Below are 24,258 nucleotides of genomic sequence, written 5' to 3'. Positions count from 1 at the left end.
GCCCACAGGGCAGCCACAGAGGCACCCAGCGCACCTACCCTGTCTTGTCCCTCTGCCACGGCAGGGTGGCAGGAGGAACGCCTTGATCCCGACAACGTTATCCCAAGATACACCGGATGATACGGGACGGGACCCGTGCAATTAATGGCCCCACGCCTCCCTGCCAAAGCATGGCACGGACTGACACTGCGGCGGGAGCAGTTGGGGATGTCAGGATGTCAGACCGCGCACGCCCATTAAATGCGGCCTCGGACCTCTGACTGGTTGACACCTCGTCGGCGGGCCCCTCGGGGAACCTTCTGGGTCGTCGGGGCACCGAGTGCTCGGGGGTACTGTTTACCTCCCCGAGCACTCTCTCCCGAGCACTCTCGCACGAACCTTCGCGGAACCGAGTGCTCGGGGGATGCCACGTGCAACCCCGAGCACTCTCTCCAGAGCACTTTTGTACTGATCCTCAGGGAACCGAGCGCTCGGGGGCTGTCGTACGCAGCCCCCCGAGCGCTCTCTCCCGGAACTTAGTTTTTCTGATCACTGGGGGACTAGGGTGCTCGGGGGCGACCAAGCACCTCCCCGAGCACTTTCTTCCCGGTACTTGGACTCTGCGGGTCATCGGGGAACTGGGGTGCTCGGGGACCAGAGGTTGTGGCCCCGAGCACCTTCTTCCGGAACATAGATTTTCCTCATCCCGCTGGAGGGACCTCGCGGGATGGTGACACGTGGCGAACGGCTGGCCTGGCCTCGGGACTCGGGGACCCCCGGTTCCTGATGCACCGACATTGGGAGAAGAGGATGAACTTGAGTCGAGGACGACTCAAATTCAAGAAGGGGAGGCTGATGAGGACATACTTTCTACGGATACACACATTCCTCCTACCGCACAACACGCTGAACAGGTGATAGAAGGACCAATAACACGAGCACGAGCACGCTAACTTAATCATCAGGTGAACTTGTTACTAGGGCTGCCCACAAATGTTTACAAGATGTATTACTATTTAACTATTGTGATGATTTTATTGTCCTTAGGAACTAGGGAGAAGAACCACACAAGCCCAAGTATATAAGTGGAGGCGAGTTCAATTCGGATTCGGCCCTCCTGACAGCAGCAAATGATAAAGGCCATAACTGTTGATTCCGAAGGATTCTCGGGGCCCATGAGTACTTGATGGAAAGATAATTTTGTCTACTTTCAGATGGATCCAGCCTCATCTCGAAATTCCTCCTGAGCTATCCAGAATAGTTAAAGAGAGTCGCGTCTGTTTTTCAGTTCGAATCAAACATGGGCCTTGTATTAGAGTCCAATTCGGCTTCCTGTGTTTTGGCCGAATCTTCTCCTCTTCTATCTAATAAATAGACAGCCGCACCCTCTTCTAGGGTTTGGGTTTTAATAGAATAGATCTAGCTTTTGCTACTTCACCTTGTAAACGCGCGTGTCGGCTAGACCGCCCGATTACTTGTTTTCGGAACCCCGCCACTTCTGTTTTCAAATTGTGCTCTTCATCTATATTCGCAATTAAGTTGCTTGTTCATCTTGTTCTTGCTTGTTCTTTGATTGCTTGCAGGAACAAATACCCTCGTGGTTAGGTTGATCGTGCCCCGAAAGATCACGAACAACTTCTGGAGTTGGTGTATCGATCGCTAAGGTGCAGCATTCTTGGATGGTGTAGTCGGATCGTCAACATCTATTCCACCTAAATCAACATCTACCCCTCTCATCGAAAGTTCGGGACCAGCACATCTATCACGTGAGGTACACATGAGCGGGATTCAACGGTCTGCAGCAACAGGCAGATGGCGTCGATGGCATCCAAATTCGAGGTGATGAGATTTGATAGGACTGGCAACTTCGGGCTTTGGCAGACAAGAGTGAAGGACTTGCTAGTACAGCAGGGGATCCTGAAGGCTCTTAGCGATAAGAAGCCAGTCACGGTAGATGATGACAAATGGGAAGAGATGAAAGCACAAGCGGCGGCGACAATAAGGTTGTGTCTCTCTGATCAGATCATGTACCATGTCATGGATGAAACATCACCTAAGAAGATTTAGGATAAATTGGATGATCAATTCATGTCCAAGACGTTGACTCAGAAGCTCTATCTGAAGCAAAAGCTGTATGGCGATGGTGATCTTCTCGTGCTATCAAGTGAAAAGTCTTGTGGTGAAGCATGGCTATTAGATTCGGCAAGTTCATATCATGCAACATAAAACAAGGAGTGGTTCTCTTCATACTCTGAAGGTGATTTTGGTCTTGCTCACTTGGGAGATGACACGGGTTACCGTGTTATGGGAGTCGGCAATATCAAACTGAAGATATATGATGGACAAGAAGTGCTACTTGAGGGTGTGCGGCATGTGCTGAGACTTAGGAAGAATCGAATATCGCTTGGATTTCTGCATGGAGAAGGTTGGCTGTATCAAGCGTTGTCAGATAAGAAGACCTTGAAAATGATGCAGGATGGCAAGACTATGATGATAGGTGAGAAGACGGGAGATCATCAGTACAAGCTGAAAGGTGAAGTAATAGAGGTGGGAGCTGCAAATTTTACGGAATATGTTCCTGGCGGCGAGGCATCCTCGTTGGACTATTCAGGAGGAGTAGCGGAGATAGACGACTCAAGTCTAGGTACACGGAGGTTCACACATGGCGGACTCAAGTTGGCGTGCATATTCGGTAAGGTGGAGTTTATTGGAATATGTGTCGAACATGTGTACATAGTAGGTTACAGATAGACTTGAGTTGTAATTGGGTGGGACTAGGATTAGAGTTGTAGTCGAACTCCTAATTCCGGGCCTTTAAATAGAAGGCATCACCGTTGTAACCAATGAAAAGACTGAAACAGTTGGGCAGAAGCATCCGTAGTCATGCGCAGAGGATATAGGCAACTTGGCCGAACCTTGTTAAAAAACATTGTATCTTGTGTGTTAATCTTGTGCTTGACTTTATGATTTTGGTGATGCTTCCGCTAAAATCCTAACAGAGATAACTAAATCATTGCTGGAAGATAAACACGTTCTTCATCTGCTAACAGTCCACCCCTATCCATCGGCTAACTAACCAACCAACAAATTATTGCTGTCACGAAACAACCGGAACGCGCGACAGAACTAACATAATAGCAGGTCCATATTCTAGGAAGCAGCCAACAGAGGAATTCAGGGTGGAAAAAATACATTTTATTTATCAGAATCTTCTGTCGATTTATATGTTAGGAAAACGGACGGATCGCAGGTTACATCTCAAATGCCATATTTGGCATCTCATCTCAGCAAGCAGAAATTGAACAGCAGTCTCTCCGGGTCCTAATAGCAAAACATTTGTTTCGTCTTTCTCTGCGGTAGGCAGTTAAGACGTTAGAGACTGGTAAAGATATGAGGAAATAGCACAAGAACCAGAACAACGCAATATGATTGACAAACTTAGCCTTGGCGACCTCCTTCTAGTCAATCTACGCAAGCAGCTCCTCTTGCCTGATAAGAGCGCGCGTCATGCAAAACCTAGAGAAATTTTGCACATGCACATGGTGAATAAACTTACATAGCGGTAAAAATAAAATCTTATTAAACTTAAAGAGACTCAATTTTCACATAATCTACTGAAAGAACGATAGGCAATATATACTAATACCATTGTGCAGCTCAGAATTACCTTCTTCGTTACAATGAGTTCAGCTTCCAATGCATTCACACGTCAGACGGCGGCATTAAGCAACTCTTCCTTATCGCAAGGCATTTCAGAAGCCTTTTCTTGAAGCATCTGAACCTTCTCTTCAAGCTCTCCCAGCCTTTGCAAGACTGCTGCAAATAGGTCAGCTTCAGCAAATCCAGGACTTGGAGTCTGGATACGATGCCGTGTAGTTTTCTTCTGACTCATTTTTATATGGTAATCTCCATGTGGCAAGATCTTTCACAGATCGAAACAGCATTACAATAGCCATAAGAGCAGCAACAATCTTGTCCCAAGAGCTATTGGATGGCCTTGTTGTGGAAGTCACAGAAGAGTAGTCTGCATTAAAAACAAAATAGAAATGTCAGGATCTGCCAAAAACCAACAGAATTTTCAGATCATACAATTAGATTAACAAGATCAGGCCTTTGGATGGGAAAGGCGTCTTTCGAGGTTGCTCTCTCTTCCATGTAGCATCAACAGCCTGGTCAACGGCAGGTACATCATATTCAGGGAGAGAGTAGAAAAGCTAGCAGCCCTGACCATTTTGACCTGAAGGGAGAAAGACAACATTAATTCCATCTGGCATAATCCATAGTCATGACAGAGGGCAAAGGAGAATAGGCTGCAACCCTGATGACATAGACCAGGAGGGGGGAAATAACAGCATCCGCTAATACAATTAAGATTTCAATGCACTTGCAGACAATATAGGAAAAGATCAGCTGCTAACCTCTTCATGAAATGGGGTCAACTTAGGATGAGAGATGTAACTTCTCAGGGCTTTAGAGGTGGTAGCATCGTCAGCTTCTCAGCCAGACTCAGCGGTTGATCTGTTACTCCCTCGCATCTATCATTTCATGTTAAAGCAGGACTTGGACAGGACCTCTCAAGTTTTTCGTCAAAAATTGACCACCTCCAATTTGCCTCGAAATTTTTGAGACATAGTGCTACATCTAAAAGTTAGTGCTGCACAGACGTTTCATCAATCTGAGTTACCAAAGTCATAATAAAAATATTTGAATTTACAGTTTTCAACTTTATGGTCAAATATGTGGCTTTTCATTGATTTCTTCCAGTTTTACACTAGATCCAAGCTAAAAGTTTGTGGTCAAGTATGTGGTTCTATCAGTACTAGTGTTAGACATTTATTTGTATCTATATGGCTTCAAATAAAAAATAATCAACTACAAAGTTGTAGATCTCACATATAAAGTTTTTCTACATCCGACTAAGTATCACTACTACAGAACAGTACATCACTATCGACTCCAAAACTCCTTCACTGCCAGTTTCGGAGCCGATAGTGGGTAAGAGAAAGTGGTAGTCAGGGACTATCACTGCTGGCTCCATGGACCGGCAGTTAAAGGGGTTATCACTACCGGCTGAAGGATTTAGCCGGCAGTGATTCCTTGGATATCACTGTCGGCTAGTGGTTTCAGCCAGTAGTGATACCCAAGGCATCACTACAGGCAGTGTTGTGCCTCCCCCCTTCTACTCCGGCCCTCTCCTCCCTCTCTGTCCTCTCTGTCCTCCCTTTCTCTTCTCGATCTCTCCGTCTCTCTCCCACTCAATACATGCATACAATGAGATATGTGTAACGTAAATAAATAATAAAGGCACCTTCATTAATACATAGTAATTCATGTCACACATATATACATAACAGTTGTTAAAGGTCAACCCCGAAAAGTGGGCGAGTTGAGCTAGTCCAGTATCCCTCTACCTCTCCCGTGATGTGGATCGCGTCTCTGCACGAACGGCTGATGGCGTTTGTTTGTGAGGGGACACAGGGGGGGGGGCGATGGTGGTGGAGCGAAGGACCCAGCCACGCCTGATCGACTATAGCGTAGCCTAAGCTCCAGGCTTGTCGGCATGTCAAAGACATCAAAGTACAACTCCTGAACGCTAGTATGGTTTGAGCATTCGGCCTCCTCCGCAGCGCACTGATGGGCCACCCTCTCGTCCTCCTCCTCTTGGGCATAGGACGCTGCTTCTTGCTCCTCCGCAGCGCACAACTGACGGGCCATCCTCTCATCCTCTTTCTCTTGGGCACACTGACAGGCCACTACTTCTTGCTCATCCTTCGCATTATCGGTGGAAGGCCATTCTGTCGAAGAGTCATCCGACGATACCAAATTTGAAATGCGCCTTCATTAATACATAGTAATTCATGTCCTATATTAATACATAGTAATTAATGTCCTTCATTAAAATGGTGTCATTTGGCGGTATATAAGCAGTCTAACCCTTGGGTAGACTTCCTCCTTGTCGCATACTCTGTACTAGAAGGTACGGTGTAATCTGAAGGTTTGCCACAAGTCGACAGCATGATCAATTCATCAAACTCACCGTTTGGGTTGATAACATGTTCCATGAAGAACCCAGTGATCTGTTCTTGAAGGGCATTTATTTCTACAGGTTGTAACTCTTTTGTTCATAGTTTGGAGCGCTGCATTTGAAGTCAAAAGAATTAAAACTTGAACACGTGTAGAAATTGAAAAGAAGGCATCAATATGTTATTTCATACATCAAGATCATTGAACCTGACAGCGTCTCCGTCCAGGCTGAATCTGTGCATGAATGTTAGAACATAAAACGCGCAAAGATTCTTCCCAGGTTGCTACCTCATACACTTCAAGAGGAAATGATTCGTTAGTGGAACGAATTGAACCTTTTTATTCAAAAGGAAATGCAAGACATGAAAATTCCGTGTGTACCGGAAAGTCGAATTTTACACTATACTCCTTCCTGAATGGAAAGTGAATAAAACTCTTTTTACGGTATCTTGTGTCTGCATGCGCGGTTCTCCATTCTACGAAATAGAGAAGTTAGCCATGCAATTTCAAGGTACAATCATATAACGTGATTTATATGCATAAGTCACTTACAGAGTCCACGCTCTAACTATAGCAACGTTGAGGGAATCTTTCTTGTACACTTCATACAAGTCCTTGAAATACACCCAGAAGAAGCCATCCCTGTTGAGGAAATATTCATCTGTGTATCTTACGGGGAACGCCTGCAAACCCTGCCTGGATTGCTCCAGGTACCATTGATGTAATCGGCGCATTTGAGTTGTAAGGTTTCTTTCTGTACCTAGTTTGACCAAAGGTTTGGTCAACTCAAACAACCATGTAACATCCAATGCAATATCTGCTCCCACAATAAGCTGTGCTAGTTCTTCTACTGATAGTCTAGAAGTATCGAGGAAGTTCCTAATGCTTGGAGCATCCTGAATGATTGGAGTTGATTTTCTCTTGGCCTACTTCTTACTGATACATTCATAGTCACTCGATGGTTTATTTGAAGCCGCGCCCTGTAGCATCTAGGCCCCTAGGTAAGAGGTAAGAGTTTTAGTGATTAATGACAACCGTATCATTATGACTAACATATGTGCTTTGAACAGTATAAAAGAAAAAGAAAACCTTATTCGACAATGATGCATTGATACTCTTGCCCGTTAAAGAGCTTATATGGACGATCAAAGGACCGGTACATGAAGGATAAGGATCTTCTAGTTCTAAGTGTCACAAGGAGATGAAGGACACTTAGAGTAGTATAGGTTCTATTTCTTTTTAGTCTTTTGACCGTACTATAAAGAGGGGTTAAGAGTTGTAGCTTGACCTAGGTGAGTCTAGACATAGTCGATGCACACTTGTGACTTTCTATTGCTAGGTTGGACATAAAAGCTTTTGGTTCAGTATCCAAGAAGTTAGAACTCAAGACGGCTTTGAAATAGATACATTCAGCGAAAATTCAACTCACCGGATGATCCTCTGTGTAAAGAGTGATCTCACCGGAGCAAATTCCTAAGAGTTCTGACTTGAAAATTTGTTGAAGACCACACCGGATAGTCCGGCATTCGAGTGGTGAGATCACCGGAGAAATATTCGCAGTGAAGTCTCGGATTAAGTCTACACACCGGATGGTCTGGCGTAGCAAAGAGTAATCACCGGATGAATTTACACAGAGAGGTTGCAAACTATCATCTGGCCCGTTTCAATGCGCCGGATGATCCGGCGTAAGTCCGGATTAAACACCGGAGGTTTAACGGCTAATGGAACAGTTAACGGCTATTTTGTCAGAGGTATTAGCACCGGATATTCCGATGTGAAGTGAGTTATTCACACCAGAACTTCCGGCGTTAAGAAAAAATTTTGGGTTGTTAGGCAACGGCTAATTTTTGATCCTTAGCCTATAAATACCCACCCATTTGGACCTCTCAGTATCTCTTGCGACCCTGTAGCAGCTCATACACTTGGTGTGTCATTTAGAAGCAAGAGAGAGCACTTGTGCCAATTCTAAGTTCTTAGTTGAAGATTAGGGACTTCTTTAAGTGCTTGAAGAGTAACAAGTCTGCATCTAGCTGTTGTCTAGGCTTGGTCTTTGTCAAGTGAAGCTTGAGGCTTGTTACTCTTGGTGGTTGGCAACACCTAGACGATCTTGGTGATCGGAGGTTTTCTCGGTGAGCTCTTGGAGGCCTTGTGGGAGCCCCGAGAAAAGATGATGTACTTGGTTTGATGCCCGCCAATCCGGAGATGGAGAAGGGGCAATCAAGAGGGAGCACTTGAGTCTTGGTGACTCAAGGGGGAGCTACATCCTTGGTGGATGCTCCAACGAGGACTAGGGGGAAGTGCCAACTTCTCGAAACCTCGGGAAAAAATCGGTGTTCTCTTCTCCAACTATTTACTTTCCCGCATTTTACTTTGAGTATCTTTGCTATTGCGAGTCCTTCTTTAAAATTCTCTCTCTTGGCTATCTTGCTTGTTTAGTTGCCTTGTCCTAGTTTAAATCACGTAGTCGCATTCTTTTTATTTAGGCTAAGGTTTTATTTGTTTAAGCGGTAGAAGTTTTAATTAGCGCCCAATTCACGCCCCCTCTTGGGCCATTCGATCCTTTCAATTGGTATCAGAGCCACGTGCTCTTGATAGGCTTAAAATCCTAGAGAAATGGCCCCGGGGAGCGGAAGTAGCGTGCCAAGGTTCGAGGGAAAGAACTTTGCCTATTGGAAAGTTTGCATGGCGAGCTATCTTGAGGCTATTTCCCCTGAGTGTTGGCAAGCCACCTCTGTTGGGTTGGATCAACCTTTTACCGAACAAAAAGTTAGGTGGAATGCTACGGCTAAGAATGCTATATTTGAGGAAATTAGTGAAGAAGTTTTCTCTAGAGTTAGAAGCAAAGAATTCGCTCATGACATTTGGGTCGCTCTGTGTGAAATTCATGAAGGGTCTAGGAGAATTCGTGAGGAAAGATATCATGTGCTTATGAATGCTCTAAATCAATTCAAGATGTTTCCAAATGAATTATGCAATGACATGTATACTTGTATGAACATGATTGTGGAAGAAATCAATTCCTTTGAACTCACCCAATTGTCCGATGGAGACATTATTTGTAGGATCTTGATGGTGCTTCCCAAGCCACAATACAATATTGTCATCTCTCTTCTTCATGAAAGGGACATCAATGACATGACCATCACTGATACCGTGGGAAAGATATGTGCTCATGAGATGTTCTTGTTTGGAGATCATGAGTCTTCATCCAAGAAAAACCTTGCTCTCAAAGCAAAAATGGTTGACAACAACAAGAAGAAGATGAAGCTTCCATCATCAAGTGAAAGCGATGAAGATGATGATAATGATGAAGATGATGATGATGATGACTCCGACACCGAGCTTGCTCTTCTCATGAGAAGAACTACAAGGATGATCTCTAAGTTTCAAAAGAAGGGCTACAACTATGATCCCAAGAAGAACAAATTTCGCTCAAAGAAATTTGACAAGTTCGGTGGCGGAGACAAGAAGAAGTGCTACAATTGTGGTAACCTTGGTCACATATCATATGATTGCCCTCATCCCGACAAGAGAAACAAGAACAAGTCCAAGAAGCTTGATGCAAGTGAGGATGAGGATAAGCACAAGAAGAAGGATCAAGACAAGAAGAAGAAGAAGCTCTTCAACAAGAAAGGTGGAGGACGTAAGGCCTACATTTTGGTGAATGGGTCTCCGGTGAAAGCTCAAGTGATGATTCAAGTGATAATGATGACAACAACTTCGCGGGTCTCGCTATAGTCAATGATGATCCACCTCTACCTCCACCACCTATGTGCCTCATGACAAAAGGTAGCAACAAGGTGAGTAGTGAGGAAGATGATAGTAGTGATGATGATGGTCTTTCTCCTAATGATCTATCTAAGCTAATGAATGACTATGCTATTATTATCAAAAGGCAAAAGGCTAAAATCAAGTCACTTGAAAATGCTAATTCCATGCTTAGTTCTAGTCGTGATGAGTTGCTTGCTAAACATAATAATTTGCTTAAGAAACATGATGAAGTTGTTGCATCTAGCAAGTCTCTTGAGGCTAGTAACTACAAGCTAAAACTTGAGCATAATAGCTTGATGTACAAACACCAAGAACTTGAGTATGCTTATGATGCCATTGATCGTAGCTTGAATGATTTGGTTGATATGGATGTAGTTAAGGTCAATGCATCTACCTCTTGTGATGATCTTCTTGATATACCATGTTATGTTACATCATCCTCTAAGTCTAACCATGCAAGGGAGCAAGAGCTTGAAAGTGAGGTTGCAAGTCTCAAGTCTTGTGTAGCCCGATTGACTAAGGGGGAGTACAAGCACAAGGAAATTCTCATGAAGAATGCTTTATACTACAACAAGAAAGGACTTGGATGCTTCCCTAACCCGGTAAAAAGGGGAATGAAGACACCGGAGATCAAGAATTGTTTCATCAAGGAAGTTGGTTCATATTGTCAACATTGTCAAGTCACTGGACACCACACGAGGGAGTGTCCAATTCCTACTAAACCCCTTCCTATTTTGCCTTCTAAATATAAGTCCACATTTAATGATCATCATTTTCTATTGCATAAGCTTAAAAATGGTAAAATCATGGCAAAATTCATTGAAACTCAAGCTAAGGGCAAACTTTCTAGGCAACTTTGGGTGCCTAAATCTCTTATGTCTCACATGAAAGGTACCAAACTTGGTTGGGTACCTAAACAAAAAGCTTGATCACATGTGTGTAGGTGAACTACAAAGCTGGTGGAAAACATTGGGTGCTTGATAGCGGATGTACACAACATATGACCGGCAATGTAACGATGTTCACCTCTCTAGAAGATGAAGTGGGTGATCACGATAAAGTCACCTTTGGTGATAACTCTAAGGAAAATGTGGTAGGTTTGGGTAAGGTGGCTATCTCAAAAGATCTCTCTATTTCTAATGTTCTTTTAGTAGAGTCACTTAGCTTCAATTTACTTTCCGTAGCTCAACTATGTGATTTAGACTTCACATGCTTATTTAGTGATGTTGATGTTATCATAACTAGTAAGAAGCATAATGACCTAATATTCAAAGGTTTTAGACATGGGCATATCTATCTTGTGGATTTTTCCTCTAATGAAGCTAGCTTGACTACATGTCTCTTCACCAAGACATCTATGGGTTAGCTTTGGCATCGTCGGCTTGCACACATTGGGATGAGCCAACTCAAGAAGGTATTCAAGAATGGAATGGTGGTTGGTTTGAAGTATGTGGTTTTCGAGAAGGACAAGTTGTGTAGTGCTTGCCAAGCGGGAAAACAAGTTGCAAGTTCTCATCCATACAAGTCCATGATGTCTACATCAAGACCCTTGGAACTTCTACACATGGACCTCTTCGGACCAACTACCTACAAAAGTCTTGGTGGTAATCTATATTGTCTTGTCATTGTTGATTATTATACAAGATACACTTGGACTTTCTTTTTAGATGACAAGGGCAAGACCGTTGAGATCTTCAAAAAGTTCGCAAAGAGGGATCAAAATGAGTTTGAGTCCACACTTGTGAAGATCCGGAGTGACAATGGCACGGAGTTCAAGAACACTCAAATTGAAGATTTTTGTGATGATAGAGGCATCAAGCATGAGTTTTCATCAACCTACACTCCTCAACAAAATGGCGTGGTGGAGAGGAAGAACAAGACCTTGATCACGCTTGCAAGAGCAATGTTGGATGAGTATAGTACGCCGGAGAAGTTTTGGGCGGAAGCAATCAATACGGCGTGTCATGCATCTAACCGAGTCTACCTCCACCGACTATTGAAAAAGACGCCATACGAGCTTCTCATTGGGAGAAAACCCAATGTCTCCTACTTCCGGGTGTTCAGGTGTAAGTGCTTCATCTACAAGAAAAAGGAACGCCTAGGCAAGTTTGAAAAACGTTGTGATATTGGTTTTCTTGTTGGCTATGCATCAAACTCCAAAGCATATCGAGTATTCAACAATGCCACCGGTTTTATTGAAGAAACTTGTGATGTGGAGTTTGATGAATCTAATGGCTCCCTAGGAGAAGATATTTTTTGTGATGATGTAGGTGATGAACCCTTGAGAGATGCAATGAAGTATATGGCAATTGGGGATATCAAGCCTAAGGAGGATGATGAAGATGTACCCTCTACTTCAATTCCGCACACCTCAATGGCACCCCAAGTTGATAAAGATGAAGACAAGGATGATCAACCACTTCCTTCACATGACGTCTATATCTCTCAAGAGAAAGCTCAAGCTCAAGCTCAAGATGTTGGACCACCACAAAATATACCTCAACAACCACAAGTGAAGCATACACACATTTCCAAGGATCACCCGATTGATTTGATCATTGGGAGTCCATCTAGGGGAGTACAAACTCGCTCTCGTCAGTGTGCTTCATTTTGTGAACATTACTCGTTTGTCTCTTGTTTAGAACCCACACATGTAGATGAGGCTCTCAAGGATCCGGATTGGGTGTTGGCAATGCAAGAAGAACTTAACAACTTCACCCGCAATGAGGTATGGATACTTGAAGAGAGGCCTCAAGACAAGAATGTGATTGGAACCAAGTGGGTCTTCCGCAACAAGCAAGATGAACATGGTGTGGTGGTACGCAACAAGGCAAGACTTGTCGCACAAGGTTTTGCACAAGTTGAAGGTTTGGATTTTGGCGAAATATTCGCTCCCGTGGCAAGGCTTGAAGCCATCCGTATCCTTCTTGCATTTGTTTCACATCATAACATAAAACTTTATCAAATGGATGTGAAAAGTGCATTCTTAAATGGCCTTATTAATGAACTCGTATATGTTGAACAACCCCCCGGTTTCGAATATCCTAGATATCCTAATCATGTTTATAGGTTGGTCGAGGCGCTTTATGGACTCAAGCAAGCCCCACGAGCTTGGTATGAACACCTACGTGACTTTCTCATCAACCAAGGATTCAAGATCGGGAGGGTGGACACCACATTGTTCACAAAGATCATCGACAATGAGCTTTTCTTGTGTCAAATTTATGTTGATGATATAATATTTGGTTCAACTAACAAAGAGTTTTGCAAGAAATTTGGTGACATGATGTCTAGGGAGTTCGAGATGTCGATGATTGGCGAGCTAAATTACTTTCTTGGATTCCAAATCAAGCAATTGAAGGAAGGGACATTCATCCATCAAGAGAAGTACACGAGGGATATCCTCATGAAGTTTAAGATGGATAAGTGCAAGCCAATCAAGACCCCCATGCCTACAAATGGACATCTCGACTTGGATGAAACGGGTAAATCGATTGACCAAAAACTCTATCGTTCTATGATTGGATCACTCCTTTACCTTACCGCATCTAGGCCCGATATTATGTTTAGTGTATGCATGTGCGCTCGTTTTCAAGCTAATCCTAAGGAATCACATCTTAGCGCGGTAAAAAGAATCCTTAGATACCTAAAGCATACACCTAGCATAGGCTTGTGGTACCCGAAAGGCGCTAGTTTCGTACTCCTAGGATACTCGGATTCGGACTTTGCCGGATGCCGTGTGGATCGCAAGAGTACTTCGGGTGGTACTTCGGGTGGGTGCCACTTGCTAGGAAGATCCCTAGTCTCTTGGAGTTCTAAGAAGCAAAACTCAGTAGCCTTGTCCACAGCGGAAGCAGAATACATTGCCGCCGGAGCATGTTGTGCTCAAATCCTCTATATGAAGCAAACCTTGTTAGACTTTGGTGTTCGTCTAGAGAAGGTTCCACTCCTTTGTGATAATGAGAGTGCCGTAAAAATTGCTAACAATCCAGTTCAACACTCTCGCACAAAGCACATTGATATCCGTCATCACTTCCTAAGAGACCATGTGGCTAATAATGATATCTCTCTTAGTAGTGTTCGATCGGAAGATCAATTGGCGGATATCTTCACTAAACCTCTAGATGAAGCCACTTTTAGTAGATTATGAAATGAACTAAATGTGATCGATTCTTCTAATGTCATGTGATGCCTTGTCATGTAGATGCATTCATAATAGGACCTTGTCTAACCTTCTCAAGATAGTGGTGAACATGGGTTTTGCTTGAGATGGTGGGTCTCTAGTTTTTCTCAAGGCATGTTGTTGGGTTCACCATGAAGAAGCTTGAGAAGGGAAATAATATGACAAGATAGATTAATTTTATGCTTCGCATTCACATGTCATATAATATGCACTCATGCTTACTTTCATGAATGTACCTTGCATTGCATTAGCATTGGCGGTAGAGAGATCACAAAGGAGAATATCACTCTTTGAGATGGTTGTTCACTCTTGATGTGAGCATACAACTCTATAAGTGTGCTTAAATTGATATAAGTGCTTAATGCCAATTGAGTCATGACCTATCGAATTTAAAGTCTTAATCTTTAAGTTCATAGGAAATATGACTCAAACATTTCCTTTTGGAATTTTATTCCTTTTTCTCTCGTTCTTATTTGCCTATTTCAAAAATTATATATGGTAAAGCCTTTTTGGCAAATATTTGCAAATGAGTGTTTGAGAGGGTAAAGATTTCACTCAAACTGGTCCAAATATGTGTTTTTGTTGAGTGGTTTGTTTAAAATTTGGACTCAGTGAGAGATTTTAGTTCAGCGCATCACTTTATCACCGAATGATCCGGCGTCTGCTCAAAGTTATCACCGGATTATCCGGTCAGCTCAATGAGAACGAGCTCAAAAGGATATGCACCGGAAGGTCCGGTTGTCAGTACATGCCTCAGAGGAACGTCCGGCGTGCAGAAGATTTTTTTTTGGGCAGTTTAAAAGTGCTCTCTGGAAAATTTGTTCCGGCATTTATCCGATGTTCAGTACATACCTCAGAGGAACTTCCGGCGTGCAAAAGATGTTTCTTCAGCAGTTTTAAATGCTCTCTGGAAAATTTGTTCCGGCGTGTATCCGGTGTTCAGTAGCCAAGTCACCAGACTATCCGGCGCTCACAAACTACGGTGAATATGTCTCTGGAATTTTGATCCGGTGTCTTTCCGGCGTTAAAATCCTATGTCAGCGGATCTTCCGGTGTTCACAAATTTGAGCGGGCCCCGCCTATCATATAAACCTTTCGTCGAGGCGCCCGTCTTCAGTTTTCCCGTCGCCGCGCCGAACTCGCCGCCCATCCTCTCCCTCGTCGCCGACCGAACTCGCCGTCGCCGCGCCAAGCAGCGCCGCCTTGATCACCGCCATCCTGAGCGCCACCGTCACCGCGTCGCCTCCTCTCTCCACCGAGCTCCCGGTGACCCCCCCCCCCTTCCTCTGCGCCGCCGCTTTACTCCATGCCGCCGAAAAACCAGCGCCGCCGACCATCTTCTCCGATGGACCTCCTCCTCACCGCCGCCACCACAAGTGCTAAGGTGTGGTGAGCTCAAAATCCAGTCAAATTCTCAAACACGCCAAACCCTAGATCAAATTCAATGAATTCATTCAAATTTCTTCAAATCTCCATCAAATCTTTAGCAAACTTTGCTTCATTAGCTCAATTTTCAACTCATTGCCATCTATTACATACACATTCATTGATCTATGCTAAATTTGGTCAAATTCATGCATATCCATGCAAATTCAATCAAATTCCATCCAAATTCATGCAAATTTGAATCAAATTTTTGAAATTTGTGAAAATTGACTTTCAATTATCATAAATTGAGTATATGTTCATCATTCTTGAGTTTCAATTGTCAAAATCATCAAAGATCATCCAATATTACCTTAGTTTCTTGTTTTTCATCAAATTGTTCAAATTAGATGAAAATTCTCTGCAAATTGATCCATTCCCTTGTATCGTAATCCAAATCCTAGCATGTTCATCGTTTTTCCCATCTTTTACATGCTTAGGGTATGTTTAGGCTTCTTTTCTTGCAAATCTAATAAACTCTATGCGTTCTCTCATCTCGGCATTATCTTTCATCTATTCAGATGGGTCGAGAGCGCACTGACAAGGGCAAGGGCAAGATGGTTCAGAAGGCTAAGAGGACTCCATCTGAGAAGGAGTGGGAGAGAGCTACTGCAGCCGTGGATGCCTACAATAGGCAGCAGCAGGGTCAGGGGATTCAGATCAGAGACACTGCTACCCTTGTACGTCGATCTACTCGTTCCCGCTCTGCTAGAGGAGTGAGCTCGACACCTTCCGGTCAATTAGACAGCCGGAAGAGGGCTCATCAGGAGCCAGAGCCCGAGGAGGAGGAGCAGCAGCAGCAGTTAGGAGAGCCTCAGCCACACGCTGAGAGGCGTTTGCATGACTTGACCTCTTACAAGTCACCAAAGGTCAAGAAGCTGCGTTTTGTACCTATTGATGAGTGGTTTCCTGAGGAGAGAGAAGAGGGAACAGATCCGAGGTTCTATACCCTTTTGCAGGAGAGCTTCTATGTTTCATATCAGAAGCTGAAGGTCAGTTTGAGCGTTCACAAGACGCTCAACTGGAGATATATGAGGATAGCTGCAGGGGGAGCAGATGTGAGGCGTCATTTTGATTCTATTCTAGGACTCACTGACCTGCTGACAGATGTAGATCATTATGTTGAGGACTGGGTGAGAGTCTTCTATGCTACAGCCTGGATTGCAGAGGATTGATCTTTTGTGCAGTTCATGTTCCAGGGAGACTTTCAGAGGCTGTACAGGACATACATTCTAGAGGCTTTGAGGCTGCAGGAGTCTGACAGGAGCTTGCATGAGATTGTTTATCCAGGAGCCAGTGCTCCTCGCCGCGGTCTGACTGGAGGGATTTTCCCGACTGATGACCAGATCCGACCTTTGTTCAGGCTGCCGTTCCCTCCCGGTTCTCGGAGACTGCCAGATATGCTGATCCCCGAGGTGCGCGTCATTCATAATGCTCTGAGGCACAGTTTGCTACCGAGGATTGGGAACGCAGAGTCGATCACCAACCTTCAGCAGTGGCTCATTCTATCCATCTTCACTCACCAGCCGTTCGATATTGTGGACTTCATTCTGTGTGAGATTGAGGATGTGATCGCCGATGGGAAGACGATGGTTAGACAGCAGCCATATGCCCATATCATATCTTTCCTGCTTGCTCAGACCACCAGACCCCCAGAGTTTTTTGAGACTTATGAGTCCTCTCGGTCCTTCAAGGTATATGCTCCAGCTCCTCCTACAGACATACGTCATGGTCAGCGAGCGATGGCTCACGCTCAGGAGCAGATCCCTCCTGAGGATAGAGAGAGAGTGGCTGCTGAGGATGAGGCACTTGCAGAGGCCGAGGCTGAGTTACCACAGGCATTCTTAGACATAGCCTCTGACAGTGACTCCGACTCTGCGAATCAGGAGTTCTTACCGTCTCTCCCTCGACGTCATGATCATGAGGCAGGCGGGTCTGCTCAGGGTGCACAGCATTCAGCCTCCTTTCCTTCAGCACCTGAGATGACCCCCCCAGTGCCACCTCCTGCTGCATCATCTTCAGAGTTTTCTCAGTTCCTGCAGCAGATGCAGCAGCAGCAGCAGCAGATGATTATTCAGCAGCAGACAGCTCAGGAGGAGAGGCAGCTGAAGTATCAGGCTGATATTATTCGCCAGCAGGACTAGCAGACATTGATTATTCAGTCTCTCCAGCAGCAGCAGCAGCAGCAGCAGGCTCTGTTGGCCGACAGGGAGACCAACACTCGGCTCTTCTCATACTTGCTTCAGCAGCCAGGGCAGCAGTTTCCAGCACCAGCTCCAGTCCCTGGTCCCCTCCCTGGCGGCAGCACTAGTCTGCTCAGTACTCTGGAGTCCAGCTTTCCACTATCTGCTCTTTTGGCTACCGGAGTTCTCTCAGAGCCTGTCGGGACATCTCAGAGGCCAGTGTTACCATCATGGACTTCACCTCTGCCCATTGGTCCTCTACGCTTCGAGGATACTCCCCAGCCGATAGTTCCTGAGCAGCAGCAGCCAGTCGTGCCTCCACCAGTCCCTGAGCCTGCACTTCATGAGCCAGATGCTATCCTTCAGTCAGTGCAGCGTCAGATTGATGAGGTGACAGCAGCTGCGGGGCACAGTCCGTCCAGCTCAGATGATGGCTCTCAGTTTGTCGTGGCCCCCTCTTCGGCAGCAGATCCTCAGTCTCCTCCCGCTCCAGATGCTTAGTTGTGTCCTAGTTTCCTCTTTTTGGTGCTTCGATGCCAAAGGGGGAGAGTCTAGTGATAGGGGGACTTGGTAGAGAGAGAGTAGCTGTAGAGTCTTGTGAGTTTTTGATTCAGGGGGAGGGAGCTTAGATTTTTGGGTAGTTTTAAGTTCAGATTGTTGGATCTTTTGATTTTTTGATGTAATGATAGGCCATTTGGCTCTCTATATGGATGTGTTTCGCTTGTCATTACATTACTTTCATGCGCGCATAATTCTTATTTATTCTATCACTTTTTCTTGCTCAATTGATATATGCCGATGATTGCATAGTTTGGTAGGATGCTCTTCAATTTCACATCTTTACTTCTAGTATGTGTTGTCATTAATCACCAAAAAGGGGGAGATTGTAGCATCTAGGCCCCTAGGTAAGAGATAAGAGTTTCGGTGATTAATGACAACCGTATCATTATGACTAACATATGTGCTTTGAACAGTATAAAAGAAAAAGAAAAACTTATTCGACAATGATGCCTTGATACTCTTGCCCGTTAAAGAGCTTATATGGACGATCAAAGGACCGGTACATGAAGGATAAGGATCTTCTAGTTCTAAGTGTCACAAGGAGATGAAGGACACTTAGAGTAGTATAGGTTCTATTTCTTTTTAGTCTTTTGACCGTACTATAAAGAGGGGTTAAGAGTTGTAGCTTGACCTAGGTGAGTCTAGACATAGTCGATGCACACTTGTGACTTTCTATTGCTAGGTTGGACATAAAAGCTTTTGGTTCAGTATCCAAGAAGTTAGAACTCAAGACGGCTTTGAAATAGATACATTCAGAGAAAATTCAACTCACCGGATGATCCTCTATATAAAGAGTGATCTCACCAGAGCAAATTCCTAAGACTTCTGACCTGAAAATTTGTTGAAGACCACGCCGGATAGTCCGACGTTCGAGTGGTGAGATCATCGGAGAAATATTCGCAGTGAAGTCTCGGATTAAGTCTACACACCGGATGGTCCGGCGTAGCAAAGAGGAATCACCGGATGAATTTACACAGAGAGGTTGCAAACTATCATCTGGCCCGTTTCAATGCGCCGGATGATTCGGCATAAGTCCAGATTAAACACCGGAGGTTTAACGGCTAATGGAACAGTTAACGGCTATTTTGTCAGAGGTATTTTCCGATGTGAAGTGAGTTATTCACACCGGAACTTCCGGCGTGAAGAAACATTTCTGGGTTGTTAGGCAACGGCTAATTTTTGATCCTTAGCCTATAAATACCCACCCATTTTGACCTCTCAGTATCTCTTGCGACCCTTTCTGCACATATGCTCTGTTCAGTGTGCCCTTCCAGTTCTTAAATGAAATACCCATGATCATTAGTGTCTTACGCTTAACTAATTCCATATTTGTCCCTTCAGGGGAGTCAAACTTCTCTAATATCTTGAGCCACAAGATGTCATTCTTGATTAAATCAGGAACCACGTGCTGATCACCTCATTCACCATTCCACAATCTATAGGTGATGTGCACGTGATCCTTAACAGCAATCCCACAGACTGACTTGTAAGCCCCAGAATTCTCTCAGGTGCAGTTTGCTCCTGTAACGTCCCAAGCCCAGAAATGGCTTAGACCCACTCACACGTTGGGTGGATCACACCTACGTATTAATCACTTTGCGCTTTCGTCCTCGCTTCGCGCAAAAAGGGTTGCAACCCGGATTAATATGCTTCTGAAGACCTGGTATTTAAGTCGGTTCAAACCCCGTTAGACTTCCGATACGGGATAATTCCCGTGAAGCTACAGTGTTTCGCGCCTCACTGCAGCTACAGTAACCGGACTTCTATTTTTCCCGAGCTCTCACTTTCATTTGGGCCACACAGCACACACCGACTGCTGCTAGCAGCCCGGCTGCTCCCAGCAGCCCAGCCGGCTCTAGCAGCCCGGTTGCACTTGGGCCCAGCACCCCCACACAAGGCCCACCGACCACACAAAGGCCCAGCCGGCTGCTCCCAGCAAGCCCAGCTGCCACCCTCGACATCGCGTAGCTACAGTAGCCTCCGTGCTACAGTAACTCGCGATATTTTCCATCCTCTTAATTTTTTCTGGATCTCACAATCTCCCCCCCCTTAGAACTCGACGTCCCCGTCGAGTGGTTTGAACCGAACTACCCTTGCGGGACAATTATACAGGATCTCACAGCTCCTCTGCTGGTGAGACCTCTGTGATCACAAATCATCCCATAGGAATCTTCGAGAGACCTCAGACACGATGTCACTCCTGGAATTGCTCATTGTCGTGACCCTCCGGAGCATAAAGCATCTGCGCATAAGCCAAAAAACTATTGGGAACCTATACGATAATATGTAAAACAGATGCATTCATCTACTTATGAATTACCTCATTGCCTCTATAGACGTCTATTTGTTAGCTTGAGGAGTGGCTGGGGCTACCTTCTTCAATGTTTGATGGTGGCACTACATCTCCTTCTGGCACTTGGGCCGGATCGGTGGTTGGTGATGCCATTCCTTTCTGGAAGTTCTGCATACGATGATGATAAGTGGTTGATTAGTCTACATATAGAGAGCTAAGGAAAGAGGGAGATAGAGATAAAGCTGACGAGGGAGGGAGAGAGGCTATCGAAAGAGTGAGATAACAATGAAGGAGTTGATAGATAGAATGCATGCACATACAATATTGTAATTGAGTACGTTAGAACCACATTTAACAAAAAAAGGTCACATCTAACGTAGCAAAATAGGCATAAAGATACTAATAATTGACATATTGATCTTATAAGTCACATCATCTTACATAGCAAAATAATGATTATTACAACCAGAACTAGGATTATAACATCTTTATATGTGAAATCACACTTCTTCTTATTTTCAAAGTTAGTCAATTTTAGCTCGGCTTGGATGACGTGACGATTGTATGCCGCGACAGCTTCATATTTGGACTAGTATCCTTTGTAACATGCTCCTTTAAATCCATTAACTTGTGCATGGCATTCCTCCCATCTGGAGAACACTCCACTTTGCCGGCCATGATGAACAACATACCATGTCATAGTAGTCCTAAATTTTAGATAATAGGCATAAATGATATACTGTGCAGTGCTTTTCATACAAACTCATCATGATAGTGCATTGATCAGTACTAAAATAAGCATAGCATCAGAATCTATATATTAGGGTGTGTAAGAAGAAAAGCAACAAAAAAAACAAAAATCAGTCACCAGCATCATATGCAACCACCATCCAATAAAGAGTCTATTATTTGATTGATCCACATCAGATTATGAAGATAATTATATACGACTGCAAGCTCGACTAGGATTGTGAAAAGACGTGCAAGGCACATGTGTAATAACCATCCCAATCGAGCTTTGCTGTCATATGTATGGAAAATAGTTCTCCAATTTCTTCATTTGCAAAAAAGTAAAACAAGTATGAAAACATTGCGATTTTTAATACAACACATAACATGAATTGAACTATGCTAGGGCTGAACAACATACCATGTCATAGCTGATGCGTGTTTGCCCAATCTTCAGAAAGGTAATATGACAAGTCGATTGGTGGAGCTTCGACGTTGATGATCGAAAGGCTCTGAACAGAACAGATCGAGAACCCTCGCAATCACTACACCACTACTTTGTGGTTATTAACCATGCCAAGATACGGTTGACCTCGCCAAGTAGGCTTTTCTTGCAAGTGAATCGAGAACACAAGCAAGAATAGGTAGATGCAATCTGAATATTGCTAATTACCAATAAAGTACTCGAGTTTGGGGTTCAACAAACCGATAAACGACAAAACTTCCTAAAATAGAATAAGCTAAGCTAAAGCCAAGCCTAAACTATGACGGATACTATGTATATATAGGGGGATGTGAGGAGGTGAACCTATGGTTGTGCCGTCATGGAGAGAGACGTACACAACCTGGACTCCGACCCCAACCATTGATGACCTAACAGGGCCCACATTAGTGATGCAACACCTTAATTTATTTACTCTGACTAGACTATAAGGAATATTTGGTTGAGAATAAATCCACTAGAAAGGGATCATTATAAGCTTTCCAGAATGTCCAAGGTCGCCTCAATCAGACTTCGTATGTGAGAATTATACCTGTTTTACTGACGTGATGTCCTAAGACTCCGAGTAGACTTTGGAGTTCAACTATGTTGGAGCAAGAGATCATCTTGCCCCAGCAAATACAGTGACAGTTTATTCTAAGGAGAAGATTCAAGCTTGGAGATGAAGTTCAAGAGGAAGGAACACCACAGGTGTATTGATAGTAAAAATATGGACCGGACTAAGGGGGGTATCACAGAAAGACTTGTGATTGTGCTCCTCCGTGTTGTGTTGAGCATGCTCTCCTGCTCAGATGACCATGACCCCTTATTTATAGGGTTGGGAGTAGCTTAGCATACAAGTTACCATTATGTGCAAAATATCCAGGATTTGGCCGAGTTACATGGTCTTATTCTGGATAACTACTTTTTACCCTACATAGAAGATAAATATCTACCACGGTAACTATTGGGGTGCCTGTACCAAGTGGGGTGAGCCGGCCACCAATTGCGGCCCGGCACCGTGATGTCAGGGTAACCTCCATTGTACCAGGGTGTCACGACGACGCCCACTAGCCTATGTAATTAATGCAGGTCACTTCCTTGCAGGCAAAGGATGACCGATGTTCCTCTCCTGGTAGATCTTTCTTGAGGCCCGATGGCCTACCCCGTAGCCTTGAGTAATCCTGCCCAAGCTCTGGAGACAGGGGCTCGGGGGGAGGCATGGCTCCGGGAGATGGAGGCCTCGGGAGGCATGGCTCTGAGAGATGGAGGATTTGGGAGTCATGGCTCCAGGAGGTGGTTACTCCGAAGCTTTGAAGTCTAAAAGCACCCTTCGGGAGGTGTGAGCCCATGGGCATGGGCCAGTGAAGCCAAGGGGCCATCGAGGGTACTTAACAACGACCCCAATGGTAGCCCCTCGTGAGGGCAGCCCATCACACAACATCTTCTCTAGATCATGGACATCGGTGTCGGTCAACATCTCCTCTAGATCATCATCGTCCAATATATCTCCGGCAAGCGGCATATCGATGTATTTCGACCGAAATATCGGTGCACATGTCTTCGTCTTCTCTTCCAATGTATTGCCCTTCCTGTACGGTCTCAGCTTCACGGTGCTCGATCCAACGGGTATAGCCAGGCATCAAGTGGGAATGTATCTCCTGGGTGGTGAAGAACTGCTTCTTATTCTTGCAATCGACGCATGGACATCACATGTATTGAGACTGTGTATTTGACTTGTGCGCCGCGGCTGCTACCAAGAAACCCTCCATATCGTTCTTGTCCTCTGCGCTCACACAGCTCGCATCATACACCCATCTTCTGTCCATCTACAATTATATCATTATTGTAAACCCAAATTCAAAATATCTAGAAGATTTTATGATCACCAACAAATAAATTACCACACCATCTCCTACCGGCAATTGGCCCGGGTTGGAGGAGCTGCCTTTTGTATGCTTTTGCGTCCGCTTCTGATGAGTATTTGTTGGTGCCATCCCTATAAAGTTTATTTATTATTCAACCCTTATCTAGGACTTATTAAGGAAAAATGAAAAATAAATAAGCTCATACTTAAAGTTTCTACATTGGAGGTTGCTAATTAAATAAAATATAAAAAATACAATTGGATCTTGCTACATACCTAAATATCATGGCTAATTTTTCTAATTCATTAAAAAATAAAAAATAAATTTGCTCATACCTAAAGTTTCCATATTGTAGACTTCTAAATTTATTCCTATGATTCATTAGGATCAACTTTGAAGATTTGCCTAGGTCTCTATAGGGATAAGATCAACTTTGGTTTTCCAGGTAAGATTTTAAGTTAAAATGCTAAATATAGGATCAACCTTGGGGATTTCAACTTACTTGACCTCAAGAGGCTCCTGCTAGAAGCTTGCTTGCTGTTGGGGAAAAATACAGGGTTCACTTGCCCTAAGAAATGAAGAAAAGGCAGATGAGCAAATGGAGAGGAAAGAAGGGATTTTGTTTGGGTAGCTAGAGAGAGCTCATCTAGACCTCCTTCTTAACCAAAATTGAGCTTGAGTGGTGGGGGAATCAATGCGGGAGAAGGGATTTAGTGGTTGTTGCCATAAGGGATTTTGTGAGGGAGAGAGTTCTGAAATGG

General features: G+C 44.2%; 1 pseudogene; it reads right to left on the bottom strand.

Annotated features, from left to right (window-relative positions):
* Positions 1 to 3,351: 3,351 nt before the first annotated feature.
* On the bottom strand, positions 3,352 to 4,514 carry LOC133901528 (phosphatidylinositol/phosphatidylcholine transfer protein SFH6-like; annotated as a pseudogene).
* Positions 4,515 to 24,258: the final 19,744 nt, after the last annotated feature.

Source organism: Phragmites australis, chromosome 20 (assembly GCF_958298935.1).
Source record: "Phragmites australis chromosome 20, lpPhrAust1.1, whole genome shotgun sequence".
NCBI lineage: Eukaryota > Viridiplantae > Streptophyta > Magnoliopsida > Poales > Poaceae > Phragmites > Phragmites australis.
Note: the sequence above shows the minus strand (reverse complement) of the source record. Positions and strands in the feature narration are given on the sequence as shown.